Raw genomic sequence first — 19,417 nt, forward strand, 5'->3', positions numbered from 1 at the left:
GGGTACTGTTCTCAGCGTTCCCACTAACTCAGCGTGTTCTTCACTAATTCACTTAACCTCTCTCTGTCACTGCTCCCAATCTGTAAAATACAGTGGAGCTAACACAGGTGCTGGGAGATTTAAACTGATATTTGTAGAGCATTTTGAGAGCCTCAGTGGAAAGGCGCTATAGAAGCACCAGGTACCAATGCATTCATTAACAGAGGCCCTGTAGGCTGGCTGGTTTTTCTCTGGCTACACATATTTTACCTGCTCAAAGCAGCACCTTTGTGTCCCGGTGGCTGCACATATCCCAGATGAGGCTGGAGGAAGCTGTCGCCTTCATCCTTTCTGAATTGAAATTCCACTCCAACTGCCATCCGGTTCCTAGAGAAGAGAGAGCATTTTCGCCTTTGTTAGAACGCAATTACACTGGGCTTTGAGAAGGGGATATAAATGCATAAACATTCTTTATGCTGTCTTCAGCGCCTACAAAGGGAAGCATTGGGATGCTCTTAGAGGGAAGGAGGGCGGGAAGTTGCTCTTGAATGAGTTTTCTTCTGACATTTAATTCTTGAAGCAGGAACCTGCAGTCTCTCTGAGCTAACCACAGAGGCATCACCTCAGGCAGTACAGGACTTTATAGACTAAGTCACAGACCTTATGCATATATTATAAGCTCTCTCAAATAGCACTTTAGCCTTTGACAGGCATGGGTCAGAGGGCAAGCCCCTTACACAGAAGGGAAATGGTGCAAATCTTCTCACATGGAAAGACAACAAACAGATCAAGCATCAGAAAGGCTCAAGCACATTTAGGGAAATAAACCTGGGGGTTGGTCTGAGCACTCAGCCTAGACCAATGGTTGCAAAAGAAAGCTTACGTGGTTACAAAAGTACTCCAAGCTCTCCTTGGCGTGAGCTGTCTCACCATGTGTACATGCAGCACCTAGCACAATGGGGCCATGAGCTTAGTTGGAGCCTCTAGGTGCTGTCATGATACAAACAATTAATAGAAGTAGAAGTACTAATGGATGGGACTCTGGAGATCTAGGTGCTATTCCTGGCTCAAACTCCTTGTGTGACCCTAGGCAAGTCACTTAGTCAATCTGTGCCTCAGTTCCCCAGTTGCACAGTGAGGCAGGAGGGATAGTTCTTTCCTCTTTCGCAGGGGTGTTGTGAGGATAAATGTACTGTCTCTGAGGTGCTCAGACAGCCTGATGATGCTAGGGGCTACAAATGTAACTAGACTGATAGGTAACGGGATGCACATCAGAAATGGGCTCAGCAATGCACTAACACATCCCAAACAAACATCAGATTTACATTTTTGAATAAAACAGCAACTGCACTTTAAATATCATTGGGTCATTAAACTGATGAGCACTGTGGAGTGCTCTGTGCCAAGGGAATCCTGAATGAGCCACTGACTCCAAAGTGTATTGTCTTATATTGCACCTGCATAGGAGAAGCAAGGAGCCCATCGGTGAGGAAATTAATACTTTGGAGGATTAGCAGCTGGGTAATGGATATGAGTTGATTAATAATACACTGGCTGATTAACACAGAGGTGATTTTTCTGGATTAATAAGGATGCGGTGGCACTGCCTGCTCAGGAAAAATGTTTGCAGTCATCCATTTGAACACAGTGACCATGGCCTAAATGCTGTGATTAAATCCACATTTCAGACACTTCATTAAATTAGACTGTAGGTGAATTCTTATAACCCGCTGCAAGAAGCACACTTAGCCCTACAAGGAGGAGGGCGGGGGGGGGAGGGGTGAAGGAGCCTAAAAGCATCCCCAAAACCTCACGCTCACTCTATGTCATGTCCCTAGAATTGCTGTGCCACCTTATACACACAGAGGATAAAGGACCTATTACTACTGCAGGTTAAGAAACTGTGCCTTTAGCTCAAGTGGCAGGGCTTGCATCTATAGAGCTGAAAGATTACGGTTCTAGTCCTAGCTCCCCAGGTTTGTGTGTGATATACTCCCCTAGGATTGCCTGCAGCACATGAAGTCATTACAGCTGCAGTATGTATTTTAGGCAAAAGTGGCTACTTGGAGACCCAATCATGTGCTGCCTAGTAACTCACCAGGGGAGCTGCTGTCCCGCCTCTATCATTAGGAGTAGAAAATCTACTGCTGGGCCCTGATTTCTTCTCACTACCAAGAGCAGGGAAAGGGAAGGACCCACCGATGGGCTTTAATCTTCCCTCTGAGCAGGGGGGCCTAAAGAGGGGAAAGCGTCTCAGGCGCGTTATCCTCCATCCAGCAGCTTAGAGCCCGTTGAATCCCTGTTGATTACAAAAGCAGTAGCAAAGATGTGAATAGATCCCTGTCATAAGGGACAGAAGAACCAATGACCGTCTTTCAACCAATGCAACTTCAATGTAATCAAGCCTTATTTACACCAGCATCTGCCAGCTGAGAATCAGGCCAAAGATCCTGGCTCAGTAGCTTGCCTGAAAGCCAAACCCAGCCCCGTGTATGCCAAGGGCTCTCGCACACTTGCCTCCTCTGCATCTTTGTAAAACAATCTTTTTAATTTTCTGGTTGGCTTGGCAAATCACAGCTGCTCATTCCCCAGAGCTCCTGAGTGCATTTGCACAGGTTCCCATTTACATACACTAGGGCTTTAGCTTTCCTTCTCGCAGCGTGCCTCAGAAAGAAGCCATCTGAAATATTACAGATGGCTTAGAGGCGGAACTATTTATGGGTTACAGAGGGAAAACAGAGCTGAGGGCCACATCATGAATAACACAAGTTTGACTTAACAGCAGAGCCCCAGTTTGTTGTGGCTGCCCTGTGGTGAAGGATTACATGATGGTTTTCTCTCCACATATTCTTTCTTTAACTCGATGGCTTTGCAGTTACGCAGCCGGAGCCAAGGTGGTTGAGTATTAATTGATATGTGCTGCTGAGTGAGGGTGATTAAACACCAGCTTTGGAGGGGCGAGAGTGGCAGCTCTCAGTGGCAGTAATGAGCAGACCAAGAGGTTCAGAACTAAAACTTCGCTCTCCTCCAGCATCTGTTATTGTAATCACTATGCCCAAAACACAACAACAGCACCCCCCAAAACACCCTTATTAAAAGGAATGGCTCCCACAAATGCCTCCCATTAAGGGAAATGACAGGGATTTGCTCAGCTTGCCATGTTTTGCAGCTGGGTTAATTATTGTCATTTCAGAGTGTGCTGCCCAACCTCAAAATGAAAGAAAAACATACCATAATAGTGCACACTAATTTGCCAGCAAAACCTTTGTGCTGAGTGGCAGTGGGGGGCCTCGTGTGCATAGAGGCTGGGGTGGTAGGCAGAAGTGGTATTAGCATTCCAGAGTGATTAATACAGTGCAATTGTGAACATGGTATAATTAAGGGGCTAATTTATATGTGCACCTGACAATAGCATAGCTCATTTGCTGCTGCTCTGGGGTTTCTAATGACCCACTGTATAGATAAGCCACTCCCAAGGTTTCTGAGAAAGGCATTTTGGATCATTGAACACCCTTCTCCAGCCCACAAACTCCAGGGCCCTCGGCTCCTACGTATTTGGAGGCTGCCAACCACAACTTCATGCTCTTCCCCACTCAGCCTTCAGTATTCACCTCATCTGCATATGAAAAGCTGGCAGGTTCACAGAACAAAGGATTAGAGGAAGGGGGAGGGACAGACAGGGACAAAGAGGGGAAAGGGGGGTAAGGCCACATCAGAAAAGCGTAAACATTTTGGACCCAGAAGGAGGTGGATAAAGGGACAACAACAACAAAAAAAGGCAGAAAAACAAACCAGAGGGAAAACACAGACACTGAAAAAAAAATGAATGAAACACATCCATATACAGAAGGAAAGAAAGGTCTGGAAAAGTGCAGCCCTTTTTAAGAGTCAGTTTGTTTTGGCCATCTTTCCATCTCTTGGGTTTACCAGGGTTTCTGCCAGCCAGCAAGTGATGTCATACTAGTGTGTCATGGCACTACGAAGATAGGCATTCTGTGGGCCCTGAGAGGGATGTTCGAGCTAGTGGAGACTCCTTGGGTGACTTTTACTTTTGAAGCATGTTGTGCATATGGAATAAGACATGTAAAGTTTCTATTTCTAGCCACAAGTTAATTATGCGCTGTGACTACATCCATGAGGAGCCTGGAGTTCTCGCTCTGCTCCAAAAGATGGGTTCCCTGCCATCTCTCCAACCCTGATCCCATGCAAGCCCACTGAGGCTGAGCCTATCTTAAAGGCTCAATAACTTGGTATCAGAGTAACAGCCGTGTTAGTCTGTATTCGCAAAAAGAAAAGGAGGACTTGTGGCACCTTAGAGACTAACCAATTTATTTGAGCATAAGCTTTCATGAGCTACAGCTCACTTCATAAAGCTCATGCTCAAATAAATTGGTTAGTCTCTAAGGTGCCACAAGTACTCCTTAACTTGGTATCTTGTCACTTTGTTGCCAGCATAACAACTCCAGCAAAAACAAAGAGAACACCAGAAAGCCTGGGATGGGGGAAGGGGTCAGTCTGAATGCGCTTCTGAGCGCATTACTCAAATAGCCTTACAAGTGAAGTGAAAGGTTTTTATTTCATTGTCTGTGCTCAGAAAAGCAAGATAATATCAGTGTATGGATGAGGCAATGCAGGAGACAATAGTGCAGCACGCTACTAAACAAAAGCCTTGTAGAAGTTTAGGTCTCTATTCCCCCTTAAATAGCTACAAATAGGAACCATGACAGTTTGATCCTGAGCTCTCTCCTATTGCCTCATAAGGATCTCCTTTCCGGCAGCTCCCTGTGATGAGAGCTCCCAGTCAACTTTGCTAGCTCAAAGCTGATAATGAGCACTAATCATTGCACCTGTACAAGCTCCCAAGCAGGCTTCCGTAGCCTTGCTCTAGTCAAGAACATAGGGAGCAAGCCCTCCAACTAGCAAGCCCTCCAACTATGGCCTATTGTTAGGTGTTCAGAGAGAGTTTTGAGGAGCGTTTGTGTGCCTAAGGAGCTTTCTGATTCCCACGTGGCACTATAGTAAAAACCCTGTACTACAAAGAGAAGAGTGGAAAAGAATATATGACCATGAAGCAGCCATCTCTCAGTTTCCAGGTAACTCAGAGGTTGAGCTATTAGCCCTTCCCTTGTTCCTATATCTGTAGTATACCAGTTAGGCAATCTGCTTTATTGCATGATTTAGGGAAAAGTAATTTAAGAAATGCTTGAGTTTATGCTACTTTGTTTTAAACTGCAGGAAACTAGAATAGCTTGCAGACGTACTCTGTTTTATTTAAAGTCTTTATAAGCCCATCAACCTGGGCAAGGAAAGCTTAGGTTCTTGAGCTGTGGTTTGGGTCTGTAATGCAGAACTGAAAATAAAATATATCAATATATTATGGAAGTATGGTATGGTAAGGCCTGAGACCTCATACATGGAATTGGTTTTTGTTTTTTAAAGCATTTCAGTTCACCTTTAAGAAGAGAAGGCTGTTTTAGTTTACATCCAGAGATTGGACTGAGTTCCTTGTTTTGTCCCTTCTGAGCTTTGACACCTTATTCTGTTGTCTGAGAGAGATGAGTTTACAGAGCTGTGTCTTTACAGATTTTGTGCATAATTTACAGATCCTATGGTGCCACTATTAAGGCACAATACACTACACATTGAAGCTAGTCCTTATATTTGCCCAGATGCTCGGTGCACAAGCATCCTCACTGAATGCAATTATTGTGGTATGAATGTTGGATCAGATCTGCTTGTGATGGATGGTTTCTGGCACAAATATTGCAGTGTTGTGATAGATAACACTACCCTGGACTTAGTGAAAGCTTCTCGGAACTTCAGCTATGAGTTTACAAGAAGAAAGTGCTGATGCAGCAGATGTGGGAACTGTCAAAGAGTGGGGGAATCTAATTTTGGTAAGGTTATCAAAAGTGCCTAAGTGGTCTGTAGCTATCAGCTCAAGGGCAGCTTTCTTTGCTGGACTGTAGCAATCTGCTTGCCTAACTTCACAAACTAAGCGGCAGTTAACCTGATCAGTACTTGCGTGGGAGACCTCTCAGGGAAATCCATAGTGGTACAAGAAGTAATTCAGTAGGTGGTACTTTTCCCCTTTGAATTATCATAAAACCTATATCCCAGCATGGTACTAGGTTAGGGCGCTGCTGTAAGTACTGTCTTTTAAATTAGATGTAGAACTAAGGTTCTAACCAGAGCTGGGCATCAAAAATCCTGTAGTGTTTATATTTTGCTGTGTTGTAACAAAATTCCAGTATTGGATAATTATATTGTGCCTCCCTGAATTCCCCCTACCTACATAGTTTTAAAAGGATTCTATTTTCTTCATTTTCTGTCCCAAACTCTTATGTAGATTTGTTGTGTGCTTCTCAAAAACTACTGTAATCTACCCAAGTGTTGCTTGCATTTCAGTCCTGTGTGAAGGGAGTCCTTAGTGCAGTTTGTAAAGGGCTTTGGATTCCTTCGAGGGAAAGTTGCACTATAAATGTCAAAAATATGGCTCTTATGTTGTGACATGAAGGAGGGTCTGAAAAGCATGGGCACCAAAATAAGGGTGGCTCTGTCTTTTAGATAAACTGATGGCACAAAGGTCAAGAAACTGAATGACAAAGAGAACATGCTAATCTTTCTTCAAAAAGGGGGAAATTATATCTAATGGATGTAATACCCAAAAAGAACTAGTGCATGTGGTGAGTGATGCCTGCATTTTTAAAGCACTTAAGCCATACATTTCCCCCAGATAAAAGTTATTCACTCTTGTTAAGTGCCTCATATTGACGTATTATTCAGGCAAAGTGTCATGCCAACATACTCAAAAGGAAATGGCTGCATAAAAGGCATCTGTGTTGATGCAGTAGAATTAGGGGATGATAACCACTCAGGAATCAAGGAAATCCCAAAACAGATCAAGCTGGAGAAGTGCTGCCCCTTAGACATTTTCCATAGAAAATTTCACCATTTATATATTGTTTTTAGATTCTTCGTAAAAGGTGTACTGTCTGTTGATGATCAGAGATCCCAGCCAGAATGATCCTACTTGTTTACCTCTTAGGAAAGGAGAAAACTTTCCTGCCTCTATTATTTCAGGTGGTCAACTGGTCCCTGCTAGCTCTCTCTGCTGAAACTGTTCAAAAAGCTTGAACTTGAATTATGTTACAGATATAAAAAGAAAAGGAGTACTTGTGGCACCTTAGAGACTAACCAATTTATTAGAGCATAAGCTTCTGATGAAGTGAGCTACAGCTCACGAAAGCTTATGCTCTAATAAATTGGTTAGTCTCTAAGGTGCCACAAGTACTCCTTTTCTTTTGCGAATACAGACTAACACGGCTGTTACTCTGAAACCTGTTACAGATATAGAACTTGATCCAACGCTCATAAAAGTCAGGAGGTGTCTTTCCATTTACTTCAGTGGGAGCTGGACTGGGCCCATAAACAGTAATAAATCCATAGTCACTCAGGATTTCACAGCTGTTGTTATGGCCACTAAAATGTCAAGGCTACAGCAGAGACAGAACTCAGATCTTTGTCCTCCAAAAGCACAGGCCCCTACCGCTTTAGACTATGTTAGCAGAATAGGACTATGATGCATGGTTGAGATGTGCTGATTCTATCCAGTACGGGGGAAATGGTAACCCCACATCAACCAGATCACAGTAATACAGGGCAGTAAATAAAAACATCTGGAAGATGGTGCCAGAGTTAGTGTAGAAAGTAGCTCCCTCTCTGGTACCCAAGGGAGTTGGGACCACTGTTCCCTCTAAACTGTGCACATGTGCGCTTGCACACACATCCTAAACCCCGCGCACACGGCGAAACACCGCATGCACAACAATTTGCACAGAAGAAATTTTTTGCGTACACGGCCTGTCAAAAATTAGAGGGAACATTGGTTGGGATGCTTGAACTCAGTGTTACAATGGAGCATGGTGCAGAAAGTTTGTAAAAATATTTTCCAAACCATAGTTGCTCCAGCAGCTCCTTCATTTTGTGTTTGGAAAAACACCTGATGTATCCATTAAGGTGTTAATATTTTGCCCTTTTCAAGCATCTCACATCTGAGGATCTCAAAGCACTTCAAAAATCTTAATTAAGCCTCTCTGGTACTGTCAAGTAGACCATATTTCCTGTTTGACATATAATGAAGTTAAGGCACAGAGAGGTTGTGGTTTGCCCAAGGTCATACAATGAGAAAATGGCAGAGCCAAAGCAGAAACCAAGAGTCCTGCTTCCCAGTCCATAGCTCTAACCACTAGACAATATTTCCTCCTTTGTGTCCTCTTAATAATTTACAAGGGACAAAACATTGAAGTTACAAAAGAGTCTAGCTTTTCAGTTAAAACCCCTGTATGTGCAAGGTTTGGATTCCAGGTGCTCCCAAACTCCTTTTGGCTATTCCATATCCGTTAGGGTATGGAAAATGCACATCTATAGCCAACCTCAGAGCTTCTGATGTCCCACAGGATACTACATTATATCGTCCTGCAGGGAGTGTCCTAAGGACTTACTTAGTTTCACAGTTTGTGAGAGTCTGGTCCTAGAAGAAGATGGGGGATTACAGTGCAAGGGAATCTGACTACTTCTCTGAATGCAGGACACCTCCTTCCCACTGGCTTTCCCTCCACAGGGCAAGTTCCCACTGCTGTTGTAGACACTTCCTAGTGTTTCTCATGTGAGACTTGGTGAAAAACAGTAGCAATTGAAAGGTATCACTGTTCTGGAGCTGGGAGCAAGCCTCCTACCCTGAGTAGACAGACGTGCGCTAGCTCTGCTCAACCTAGCACACTAAAAATAGCCATGTGGAAGTGGCAGCACGGGCAGCGACATAGGCGCACCCAAGCTCAGGCTTCAGGCAGGCTTGTATTTGGGTGTCTAGTCTGTGCTGCCTCCCATGCCCCAACATCCACTCTGCTATTTTTAGTGCACTAGCTCACACGGCGCTAATATGTGACTGTCTACCTGGGCTGAGAGGCATGCTCCCAGATCCACATAGACATACCTAGAGAATGCCAAACATCTGCCAAGGCAAACTCCTTCTTTCATCTCAGGGCAAGGAGCCAGTTCCAACTGGAGAGACAGAGCATCGGAAACCCACATGGAGGAGTTTTATTAGTCTCTAAACTGGGCAAAAAAACTAGGTAGTAATCAAAGTGATAAGCTTTATGCTCCTCCATCACGATGAAATAATTGTTCTGCCTGAACACCATTATATTATCATTTTTCTACTCCCAGGTCACTTACTGAAAATAAAGACTCACTACTTCCTTTATGAGCTATAGTTTCAATAATTCATGTATATTTTTGCTGGCCTTGATTTTTTTTTTTTAATCTTCATCTCCAGGTTATAGAAGTTGTGCCACTCTTCCAAATATTATTCAAATGGCAGGAAGAAGGGAAAGGCAGGCAGAGGATTGGCTTTTAAAGCTACAATTCATTCTCTGGTTTGTCTGATGGTATATTGGAACTTGTAGAGGTTTTGCTCTCTCAGTGGCAGAAGACATAAAGAGTGGCAGGATGTTATGGGAAAATGTGACCTGTCTAAGGGGGAGCCTTACCAGGTCCCTTGATCCCAAAAGTGGGGATGTTGTTCTGCCGTGTTGACTAGCAAAATCTTGCAACGGCAGAGTTTCTCCTGAGGGTTTTCATCCTTTCTGTTTTACAGCATTGAATTGAACACTTTCAAACCGCCAGGGAGGTCTGAGGTTTGCCTGGGATTTTGAATGAAGGTTTTGGGGTGAGGGAAGAGCCAGTTTGTTTTAACTGAACGAGTTCACCTATCTCTAATATATCCTTGAGGTAAACATTATTCTTTGTTATATACCTTCAATGTGTTTGGAGTTGTTCAAGACTCAAAATGAGAGAGTACCTGACTTCCAACAGCCTTGCAGTTAAGATATACAGAGAAGACAAGAGAGCTTGAGAAATCCAGAGGAGCATATAACGTGGTAACGTGATGCTGTTAGCTCACTTCTTGTAGGCATCATGAAACAGAGCAGCCATTAGCAGGGCCTTAAATTAGTGGTTTGGTATACTGGAATGGGAAAGGGCCCGGGTAGTATGGTCCAAAGGGGCAAATGTGACAAACAGGGCATCAGGTCTAGCACTGATGTGAGAACAATTAGAGTAACTCTAGCATGCTTCTCAGCTTTTTCTGTTGTGCTTACAATTAGCAAGGGATTCCTGGATTTCACATAAAGATGGATAAAGTTACCATCCACGTTTTCCCAAATTTTGGCAGTCTGAATCCAAGGTGTTGGTTCAGACCCATCTAAATAATACTCTAAAATTAAACTCCGCATCTTAAAGAGAAATTTTCTATGGCATATTTATTTTAGACTCTGGGAGAATTCCTGAAACGGAACAAAGTTTGCACAATTCCAGGCTAAAGAAATACCTTCTAGTATTATTTTTATTTTCCAGCTGGCTGCCAAAATTACTTCTGTAACGTATATATTTTTAATTTAAGTATTCATTTTAATTTTCAAGATATAGGAGCTTTGCGGCCAGATAAAGTTTCATACATCTTCAGAAAAAAGGATATGGGATTTTTGTGTCACTAATACAGTAACATCTTAAATTATGGAGCCACTTATGAATGCTTTCTTCATATTTATGAAATGATTATTTGACAAAGCAACATTTAATATTGCTGAAATAATTACTATGCCTGTTTAATACATCAGTTTATCACACATCCTATAAAATGCTGGATAATTTCATAAATAATTATAAAGCATTTTATAAATGCTACCTTTTAACGCAAAGCATTGTTGCTAATCCTTTATTTTTCATAAACACAAAAATGACCATTAGATTTTTGAAATTAAGAGGGACTGCATGGCACGAGATGGGGATGCACTCACCCTCCCCTTTACCAACACATGCAAATCGAGTACCAGAAAAATGGAAGCATCAGACCAAGACTAGTGTCCCGACTGCCATCTTTCTGAAAAGGCCATTTTGATTTTTATCATAGTTACCTGCATCTAATAGCTAGAGCTGGGCTCTATCCTCTCTTAGCCACCAGGTCTGCTGCCTCTTTCCTCTTCTGACCAGCAGCTTCCAGGTCTCTGAAACATAATGATTTTTTGCAGTGTTTTGGTGCTGGGGCCACAGGGTAAGGAAAGGACTTTCTCATCTGCTCCAACTCTTATCTTGTTTAGGTTTTCTTTTCTTTTTGCTGTTGCCCTGATACTCTCTTCTCTATTCCCAATAACACTGTACACAATGCACTCATTATTTCTTTTTTTTTTTTTTTCCCAGCTCAACTCCGAAAATAATAAAAGGGGAAGGGAGACCTTAGCAGCAACAGATGCTGATTCCCTACTTAATGGCAACGTGTTTTCACTATTTCTCTCTCGGACTCTGTTTACTCCTGAGTCTTGTAATGAGACCCTGAGCTTCCTCCACTGGTGGGAGTCCAGAGACCAGTGATTTACCCCACACCACTGTGAAAGCAGAAGGAATGTACCTTGGACTTTTTCAGCGTTCCCCAGGTCCCTCCACTGACTCACTCTCTCTCTGCCACTCAAAAGCTTTTCGTTGCCAGTGTAAAGCAGTTTTGCTTCTCCGATCTCCTTCAAGGCCGTTGTAGTAAAGTGATCTTGTGGGGGGGCGGGGTTTTACTGGGTTACCCAGGGTATTATGGGGTGGAGGATGGCTGCAATCCTCCCTCACTTCCTGCTTAGTTAGTGGGACCATCTCCCCCTCACCCTCCCTTCTCCCCCTCACCCCCCGCATTCTGTTGCAATGCAGTTAAATAAAGCAGCCAGTTCCCCATTTACAATCCTGTGAGTAGATTTACTTTTATGGCACTAAGCTGTCCCCCCACAATATTGGCCATGAGGGAAACCTAAGAATGGCAACTTCGGGGGAAACTGAGGATTGAATGCAGGAAATGAGAATTGGGAGCAATATATTGAAAAGTCAAGTTTCAGAGTAGCGGCTGTGTTAGTCTGTATTCACAAAAAGAAAAGCAGGACTTGTGGCACCTTAGAAACTAACATTTATTTCAGCATAAGCTTTCCTGTAGCTCACGAAAGCTTATGCTCAAATAAATTTGTTAGTCTCTAAGGTGCCACAAGTACTCCTTTTCTTTTTGCACGTTATTGAAAAGTTATGGTGAGAGAGAGCAGATTACAGGCATGGTATTGAGGCCACAGGTTAAATTGGAGACCTATTTACCCAGGGCAAGCCATCTTTCTAGTAATTCACTGGTAACAACTTCCACCTAACGGGGAGTTTGCATCAGATTGTTTATCATAGAATATCAGGGTTGGAAGGGACCTCAGGAGGTCATCTAGTCCAACCCCCTGTTCAAAGGAGGACCAATCCCCAATTTTTGCCCCAGATCCCTAAATGGCCCCCTCAGGGATTGAATTCACAACCCTGGTTTTAGCAGGCATATGTCTCTCTGTATTTTTGTTGAGCTCCGTAAGTAGTTTTTTCCTAGTTTCACTGAGCATGTGTCATGTCACAAAACTACCACCAGAATTGGCACCAAGCGGTAAACTCAGAGGCCAAGGTATAATAATTAAAAAATAATAATAATTTCCTCTGACCCCCGTGAGGATGATCTATCCAGTGTAGGATAGAAGTGCATTGGCAGGGAGTAGTATGGGGAAAGCTTCCACTGGGAGGATAAATGCAAGAATTTTAGACTCAGTGAAAGGTGTGCCATCGCAATCTTTGGGGCTAAATTCACTTTGACAAGAAGGGTGGGGGGAAGACTAAGGAGAAAATACAATATTATATTGTTCAGGTCCATGAACAAAAATTGAAATTCTTTTCAAGATATACAGATAACAGGCAGCGGAGCAGGATGTTGGCCGTAAACTATTACCGAGCCGGTCAGCTGAGACTGTTTCATGCACAGATGGTAAAAGACAATCTAAAGGCCGCTGGATCATTTTGCTGATTTCCGAGTGTCCATTAATTTGAGTTTCCTTAAAAGACAACATTCTGCTTATTGGGAGTGTGTGCTACATAGACTAACCACACACCAGTGAGTTTCACAACCAATAAAAGCCCTGCTTGCCTCACTCCTGTTTCAGATGTGTGCTGGCCTGGTGCACTATAAACACTAAGCTCTCTGCTTTTGGCGATCTTTCTTCTTTTGAACAGGTTTCAGAGTAGCAGCTGTGTTAGTCGGTATTCGCAAAAAGAAAAGGAGGACTTGTGGCACCTTAGAGACTAACCAATTTAGTTGAGCATCAGCTTTCGTGAGCTACAGCTCACTTCTGAAGTGAGCTGTAGCTCACGAAAGCTGATGCTCAACTGAATTGGTTAGTCTCTAAGGTGCCACAAGTCCTCCTTTTCTTTTAAACAGTGTCTGTAACTGCAGCACCCCTCATTGATCTTGAGGCCTTTCTTCTTCCAGAGATTTATTATACACTTTATTTATTAGCACATAGGACCAATGGGAGGTTTTGTTAGCACCTTCATCTGATATTTCCTAATCTGTCATCACTGCCCTGTTTGAACTAGCACAGAGTTAGAATGGCTCCCTTTTGAAAATGGAATTCCCTGCATATCCAGCTTTGACTCCAGAACAAGTCCCTACTGCAGGGTCTTGGTGTAATATGGAGCAAAGTCTCATTGCTACTGTTCCATCAATGGTATTCAGTGCGGCTGTCTTTGAGGATCCGGAGTGGTGGGAGGTGCAGCACTGATAGGTTATCCTTTGAGAATTAACAGGTACAGCCTAAGCAGGGGCAGTTCTTTGGATGCACCATCTTCAGGTGTGACTTCACTGGAGCTGGAGGTGTAATTTCCAGCTCGGAAATAACAGGTAGACTTACCTGTTATGCTAGCTCTGATCGGGCCAGCGTACTAAAAATAGCACTGTAGCTGCCACTGTGTGGGCAGTGGGATGGTCTAGCCATCTTGAGTACAATCCTGTCTGAAACTCTAGGTACATAATTGGGCCAGCTAGCCCATGCAGCTGTGGCTACAGTGCTATTCTTTGTGCTCTAACTTGATCACAGTGAGCACGAGTATGACTATCCGAGCTGGAAATTATACTCCAGCTCCAATACAGACACACTGTACCTTCAGTGTGTGAGAAGGGAGTTTTCTCTGTATTGGAAGCTCTCCAAAAATGAGCGTGGTCTCTGGTAAACAAACTAACAAGCTGTGCACATTGTGTTGTGTTTATAGATTGTAGTTTGATGTCCCTGGCCCCCTATATTATGGAACTTGTAAGGTAAAATTAAAGGGGGTTTTGTTAAAGCACATCTTTAAAGACACCCAATCACTTTTCATAAGAGTTGAGATGTGCCCCTGGCTCTGGTTGGAATCTCCCTCCCTCATTGTTGTGAAATGTGCTGTACGCTCCTTGGGTGACATCCTTCTTCCCACAGCTGGCTGCATTTTAGTGGTGCTGTTTGTCTATAGTTTGTAGAATGCTAGAGTGTTTATGGCCAGATTAAAGGCATAGATACTGTAGGACAGTATCTTAGCCCAAGGTATCTGGGCTAATTGTGTAATTAAATGAAAGCTTAGATTCTGATGTACAAAATCATGGTTTCAAAAAAAAAAACAACCTTGAAAATGTGACCAAGCAAGTGTAACCAATGCAGATATCTGCTTGAGTCTGTAGAGAGCCTAAAACAATAACTATTCTTGATGGGGGGGAAGAGGAACCCATACTGCTGCCCTTGCCTTTTCAGGAGTCGGGGTGGGGGGGAATCATCCCTCCATCTAGAGGCCATGACAGTGGAACTAGAGGGGAACCTGTGTCATGAAGTGTTTAGAACCCCTATATTCCCTTATTCCAGCCGTGGGGCTTGTCTCCACTTATCAGGGAATCGACGTGGTCAACTGCAGTACTCCGCCGGAACGAGAAGCATAAGGTAAGTTGACGGGAGAGTTTCTCCGGTCGACCCAGCGCAATGTAGACACCGCAATAAGTTGACCTAAGGTACGTTGACTCCAGCTACATTATTCGCGTAGCTGGAGTTGCGTAACTTAGGTCGACTTAGCCCCATAGCATAGACCCTGCCCTTCATGGCAGTAGGTTCTATGTAAGTATTACATTGTTCAGACCTTGAAGTGGTTTTTAAAACTTATTTAGGCAGAGTCTGAAACCAAGTAAAGATCCTGTTGTTTGTCTTCTGCATTAAGGAGAATGTAAAAAACACACCAAAACCCTTAAGATTTGAAATCTTAAACCGCAATGACCCTGTCCCTGTTTATGAGTGAGCATCTGGTGCTGTCGGCTGAGCAGTCCATCATAACTTGGCACCATTCTCACCAGAACACACAGTGGAACGAAAACAAAAGATGTGACAAATTTGTCCTTTTCTTTCATAATTAACCAAAATATCTCTGCATGTAGCAAAGCGTGGCTCCTAATTAACAGACAGGCGAGAGGCTATTTTTAAAATCCAGACCTCCAGTAATTATATTTGCAGCAGAAAATGATATTTCAGTCAAATACGACAGACAGTGAGTCCGGTTCCCCAGTGAAGCAATTAATATTTCACACCTGCTAAGCAACTCGGCAGCAGAGGGAGAGGAGGGAATAGCATTGAAAAGTGGATGTTACGCTGTCGGGTCCACAGTCCTGAAGCAGGAAGACCACAGAAGATGCAAAATCTTTCATTTCATGACTTGACCTTCTAGATATCACCATTATTAGTAAAACTTGGAAATGGGACCTGGCAAAAGATAATGCTAGCAATATAATTGTTGCAAGGGATGGAGAGATCAAACCCTTGAGCTGTAGTTTCTGTCGTTGTCGTCCCCAAATCCCACTCATGTAAGATCAGAAATAAAGATAATTGCAAATGTTGACAATGAGTTAACTAACTGTTGGCAGAGGAAAACCTTCCGCGGAGTAGGATTAAAAACTGGGGTACAGGATGCTGGAAATGGGAGCTGGAAACTTGTAACACCTAGAAATGAAGGCTTAATGGCCCCATTGGTGGGTAGAATCGGCTGGTTGTTCAGTGACTTGTACATGGAATGTTCATGGGGTTTCAGTCCGGTCTTGAGTGAAAGACATCTGCCAAAGCACATAGCACTAGTTGACAAGCTCAACAGAGAGATAAAGGGCTGAATAGTTAGTAGTAGGACCCCACCTCTGCTCTAGAGATGATCCCTGCAGATTATCTGGGGTTGAAACACATTTGGCACAGATTGGTAGGGAGGAAACTTTTGTGATAGGGACAAATAAAGGACTTCCTCCTCCAGCACCTTTATCTGATGTGAAATTAAAAAAAAAAAAACACCACCTCCTTTTGGGTTCTTCTCTGCCTGCTTTTTGTAATATGAATTGCAGAGCTGGTTATGGGGGAGGGGAACAGGATGCTAGGGGTGCTAAACACATGCACATAAAAAGATTATGCACAGTTAGACGAATTAAATCCAAAGCTATTTCCCCACCTGTATTGTCATTTCTTCCTCTCAGTGACTATACATTTGAAATCTATAGAAATCCTGTACAAAATCTATTCCCTCTCCTCCCCCTCCAACTTCCCACTACACTGTTCAAGTGAAAGGAACTTGTCCTTAATGACAGTTTTCAGAGTAGCAGCCGTGTTAGTCTGTATTCGCAAAAAGAAAAGGAGGACTTGTGGCACCTTAGAGACTAACCAATTTATTTGAATATAAGCTTTCGTGAGCTACAGCTCACTTCATCGGATGCATTCGATGAAGTGAGCTGTAGCTCACGAAAGCTTAAGCTCAAATAATTTTGTTAGTCTCTAAAGTGCCACAAGTACTCCTTTTCTCTTGTTCTTAAAACATCAATGTCCCCTTCAGGTTAAGAAAATAAGAGTTTTTTGTCCCACTTTCCAGTGTAACAAAAGGTCAATCTCTTCAATTTCTCTCTAAATCCAGCCATTAGGAGCAGCTTCCCCATTCATCTCAGGGGTGTGTCTATTAGGCCATCGGGCAGTATATTTCTATCCCTTAGAGATCAGTTTGATCATTTTTAAAGTGAGAGTTAATGAAATATACTGCAATGTACAAGGAAGATACTTAAAAAGGGCCCAAAGTGAGAACCAAAATGTTAATTTGGCTGGGGGAGGAAGAATTGGAGAGTTGTATAAATTAATGGTTAGCACTTACATACCCATACCTTCTCAGCTGAAGATCTGAGTGTTTACACAATTAAGCCTCACAACACCCTAATAATATCCCCATTTGTAAAATGGGGAAAGGAACAGAGAGGTTAAGAGACTTGCCCAAGGCTGGTCATTGAGTAAGTGGCGGAATCTAGAAGTAAAATCAGCAGTCCTGACTCTCACTTTCTCTGACAGCTAGTTAGCATAGCCTCTGAACTCAGTATTTGCATTGATATGGGAGTATGCTGCTCCCCACCACATCACACTCCTAGAGCTTAATAAGTTACAGTAGGATTGTTCCTCCATTATTCCAGTCATCACCTTGCTAATCATTCAGCTTATGCTCAAATAAATTGGTTAGTCTCTAAGGTGCCACAAGTACTCCTTTTCTTTTTGCGAATACAGACTAACACGGCTGCTACTCTGAAACTAATCATTCATGTTGTTGCTGTTGTTTTTAAGAATGCTTATCTTTTAGAGCTGTGAAATAATAATCACATTGGATACCTTCTCTCCTTCCTTCCCCCTTGTCTGCCTCTCCCAATAGTGGAATCAGCAAGTGGAGTTAATGACTGCCAAGCATTAGGAAATATTCTTTCAGTTAAAGCATCTGGCTTCTTGGCAAGCCTCACAAAGAGTCATCGTGACAGCCCTGGAATGTCCACTGAGGCCCATCAGAGGTTGGGAAGTCCTTGATAGGCTGTCAGAGCTACGCTCTCCCCTTCTGGAGGCTGTTCACCTTTGATCCAGTAGAATTTGCATACTTTTATCTGTTTGAGTTGGAGATCCTAAAAATTGGTGTGTGTGCATGAGCATACAGTTGTCTCTCGGGAGATCTTTCTTCCCTGTCAGCTTTTTGAGGAGACAGCATAGGGAAGATGGCTTTCATACCTATGTGGATCTTGCTATATACTCAGGTGATGAGCTGAGGAACCTCGATTGCACAGCTAAGTTTCTTTACAGGACTATATTTCCCCTCTGCCTACCTGTGTATTTTTCAACGCATCAAAGTACCTGCAACCTGAAAGGGCCAACACGGTAGCTGAGGCTCCAAAATTGATCTTCCTTAAAATCAGGACCACATCCAATCAGACAACAATGCACCTGTCACCATGCCTCACTGGGTCACAGCTGAGAGTGCCAAATTCAGGATAGATTTCTGAGAAATAGGGCAGAACTAAACCGAAGCTGGTGGTTATTCTATCATTAGATTATACCAAGCCTGTAACAAATGTGAACTTCTGTCCCATCACACTGGCTAACAAGAAGTCAAAAATGCAGTCTCCATAGACATACTTCAATGGCCCATTGTCAGAGTGACGTGTCCCTAATGGGCCATCAACACATAGATTTACATCAAGGCTAGATGGCTATGTGTGAGGTGTCATTCAGGCACAAACACATTTTAGATACAAATACTAAGCCAATATTCATAACTAGATGCAAAAATGATACAGTAGAACCTCAGAGTTATGAACACCTTAGGAATGGAGGTTGTTTGTCACTCTAAACAAAATATTATGGTTGTTTGGTTTCAAAAGTTTACAACTGAACATTGACTTAATACAGCTTTGAAACTACTATGCAAATGAAAAATGCTGCTTTCCCTTTATTTTTTTTAGTAGTTTACGTTTAACATAGTACTGTACTGTATTTGCTTTGTGTGTGTGTGTCTGCTGCTGCCTGATTGTGTACTTACAGTTCCAAATTATGTGTGTGGCTGACCGGTCAGTGTATAACTCTGGTGTTCATAACTCTGAGATTCTACTGTGCCTGGATTTAACCAGGTTAATCATATTTGATTGTAAATTTTCCATGGACACCTGACATAATACACTTTGTATAAGCTTTGTTGCAATTGTATAACAGCGGTAATATCAATTATATAAATGGTCATATTCAATCATACAGCATCACAGCACCGAGATTGGTTTTGTTTTTGTTTCCCACATGCACTTTGAATTATGTCTGACCCCATACCCGACATAATGGGGGACAAAATGCCTTGAGATGGGAAATTGTCTCCATGTTTTATGCCTTGTAAAATGACATGCTATCAGTAGGAAGACAAAAAGAAAGAACACTTCAATCTCTCTGGTCACGCAATCACAGACATGAAGGTCGCTATCTTAAAACAAAAAAACTTCAAATCCAGACTCCAGCGAGAAACTGCTGAATTGGAATTCATTTGCAAATTGGATACTATTAATTTAGGCTTAAATAGAGACTGGGAGTGGCTAAGTCATTATGCAGGGTAGCCTGTTTCCTCTTGTTTTTTCCTACTCCCCCCCCCCCCGCCCAGATGTTCTGGTTTAACTTGGATTTAAACTTGAAGAGTGGTCAGTTTGGATGAGCTATTACCAGCAGGAGAG

At 42.8% G+C, this 19,417-nt stretch overlaps 1 long non-coding RNA gene across 1 annotated transcript; it reads right to left on the reverse strand.

Moving 5' to 3' along the window:
* Positions 1-255: 255 nt before the first annotated feature.
* LOC140901386 (uncharacterized) lies at positions 256-11,551 on the reverse strand. The gene is made up of 3 exons (XR_012155831.1): positions 11,447-11,551; positions 10,956-11,045; positions 256-366 (listed from the first exon to the last, which is right to left on the reverse strand). It is a non-coding gene; the product is annotated as an uncharacterized lncRNA (long non-coding RNA).
* Between the last annotated feature and the right edge of the window lie 7,866 nt (positions 11,552-19,417).

The sequence above is a fragment of the Lepidochelys kempii genome, chromosome 21, assembly GCF_965140265.1.
Source record: "Lepidochelys kempii isolate rLepKem1 chromosome 21, rLepKem1.hap2, whole genome shotgun sequence".
Classification (NCBI taxonomy): domain Eukaryota; kingdom Metazoa; phylum Chordata; order Testudines; family Cheloniidae; genus Lepidochelys; species Lepidochelys kempii.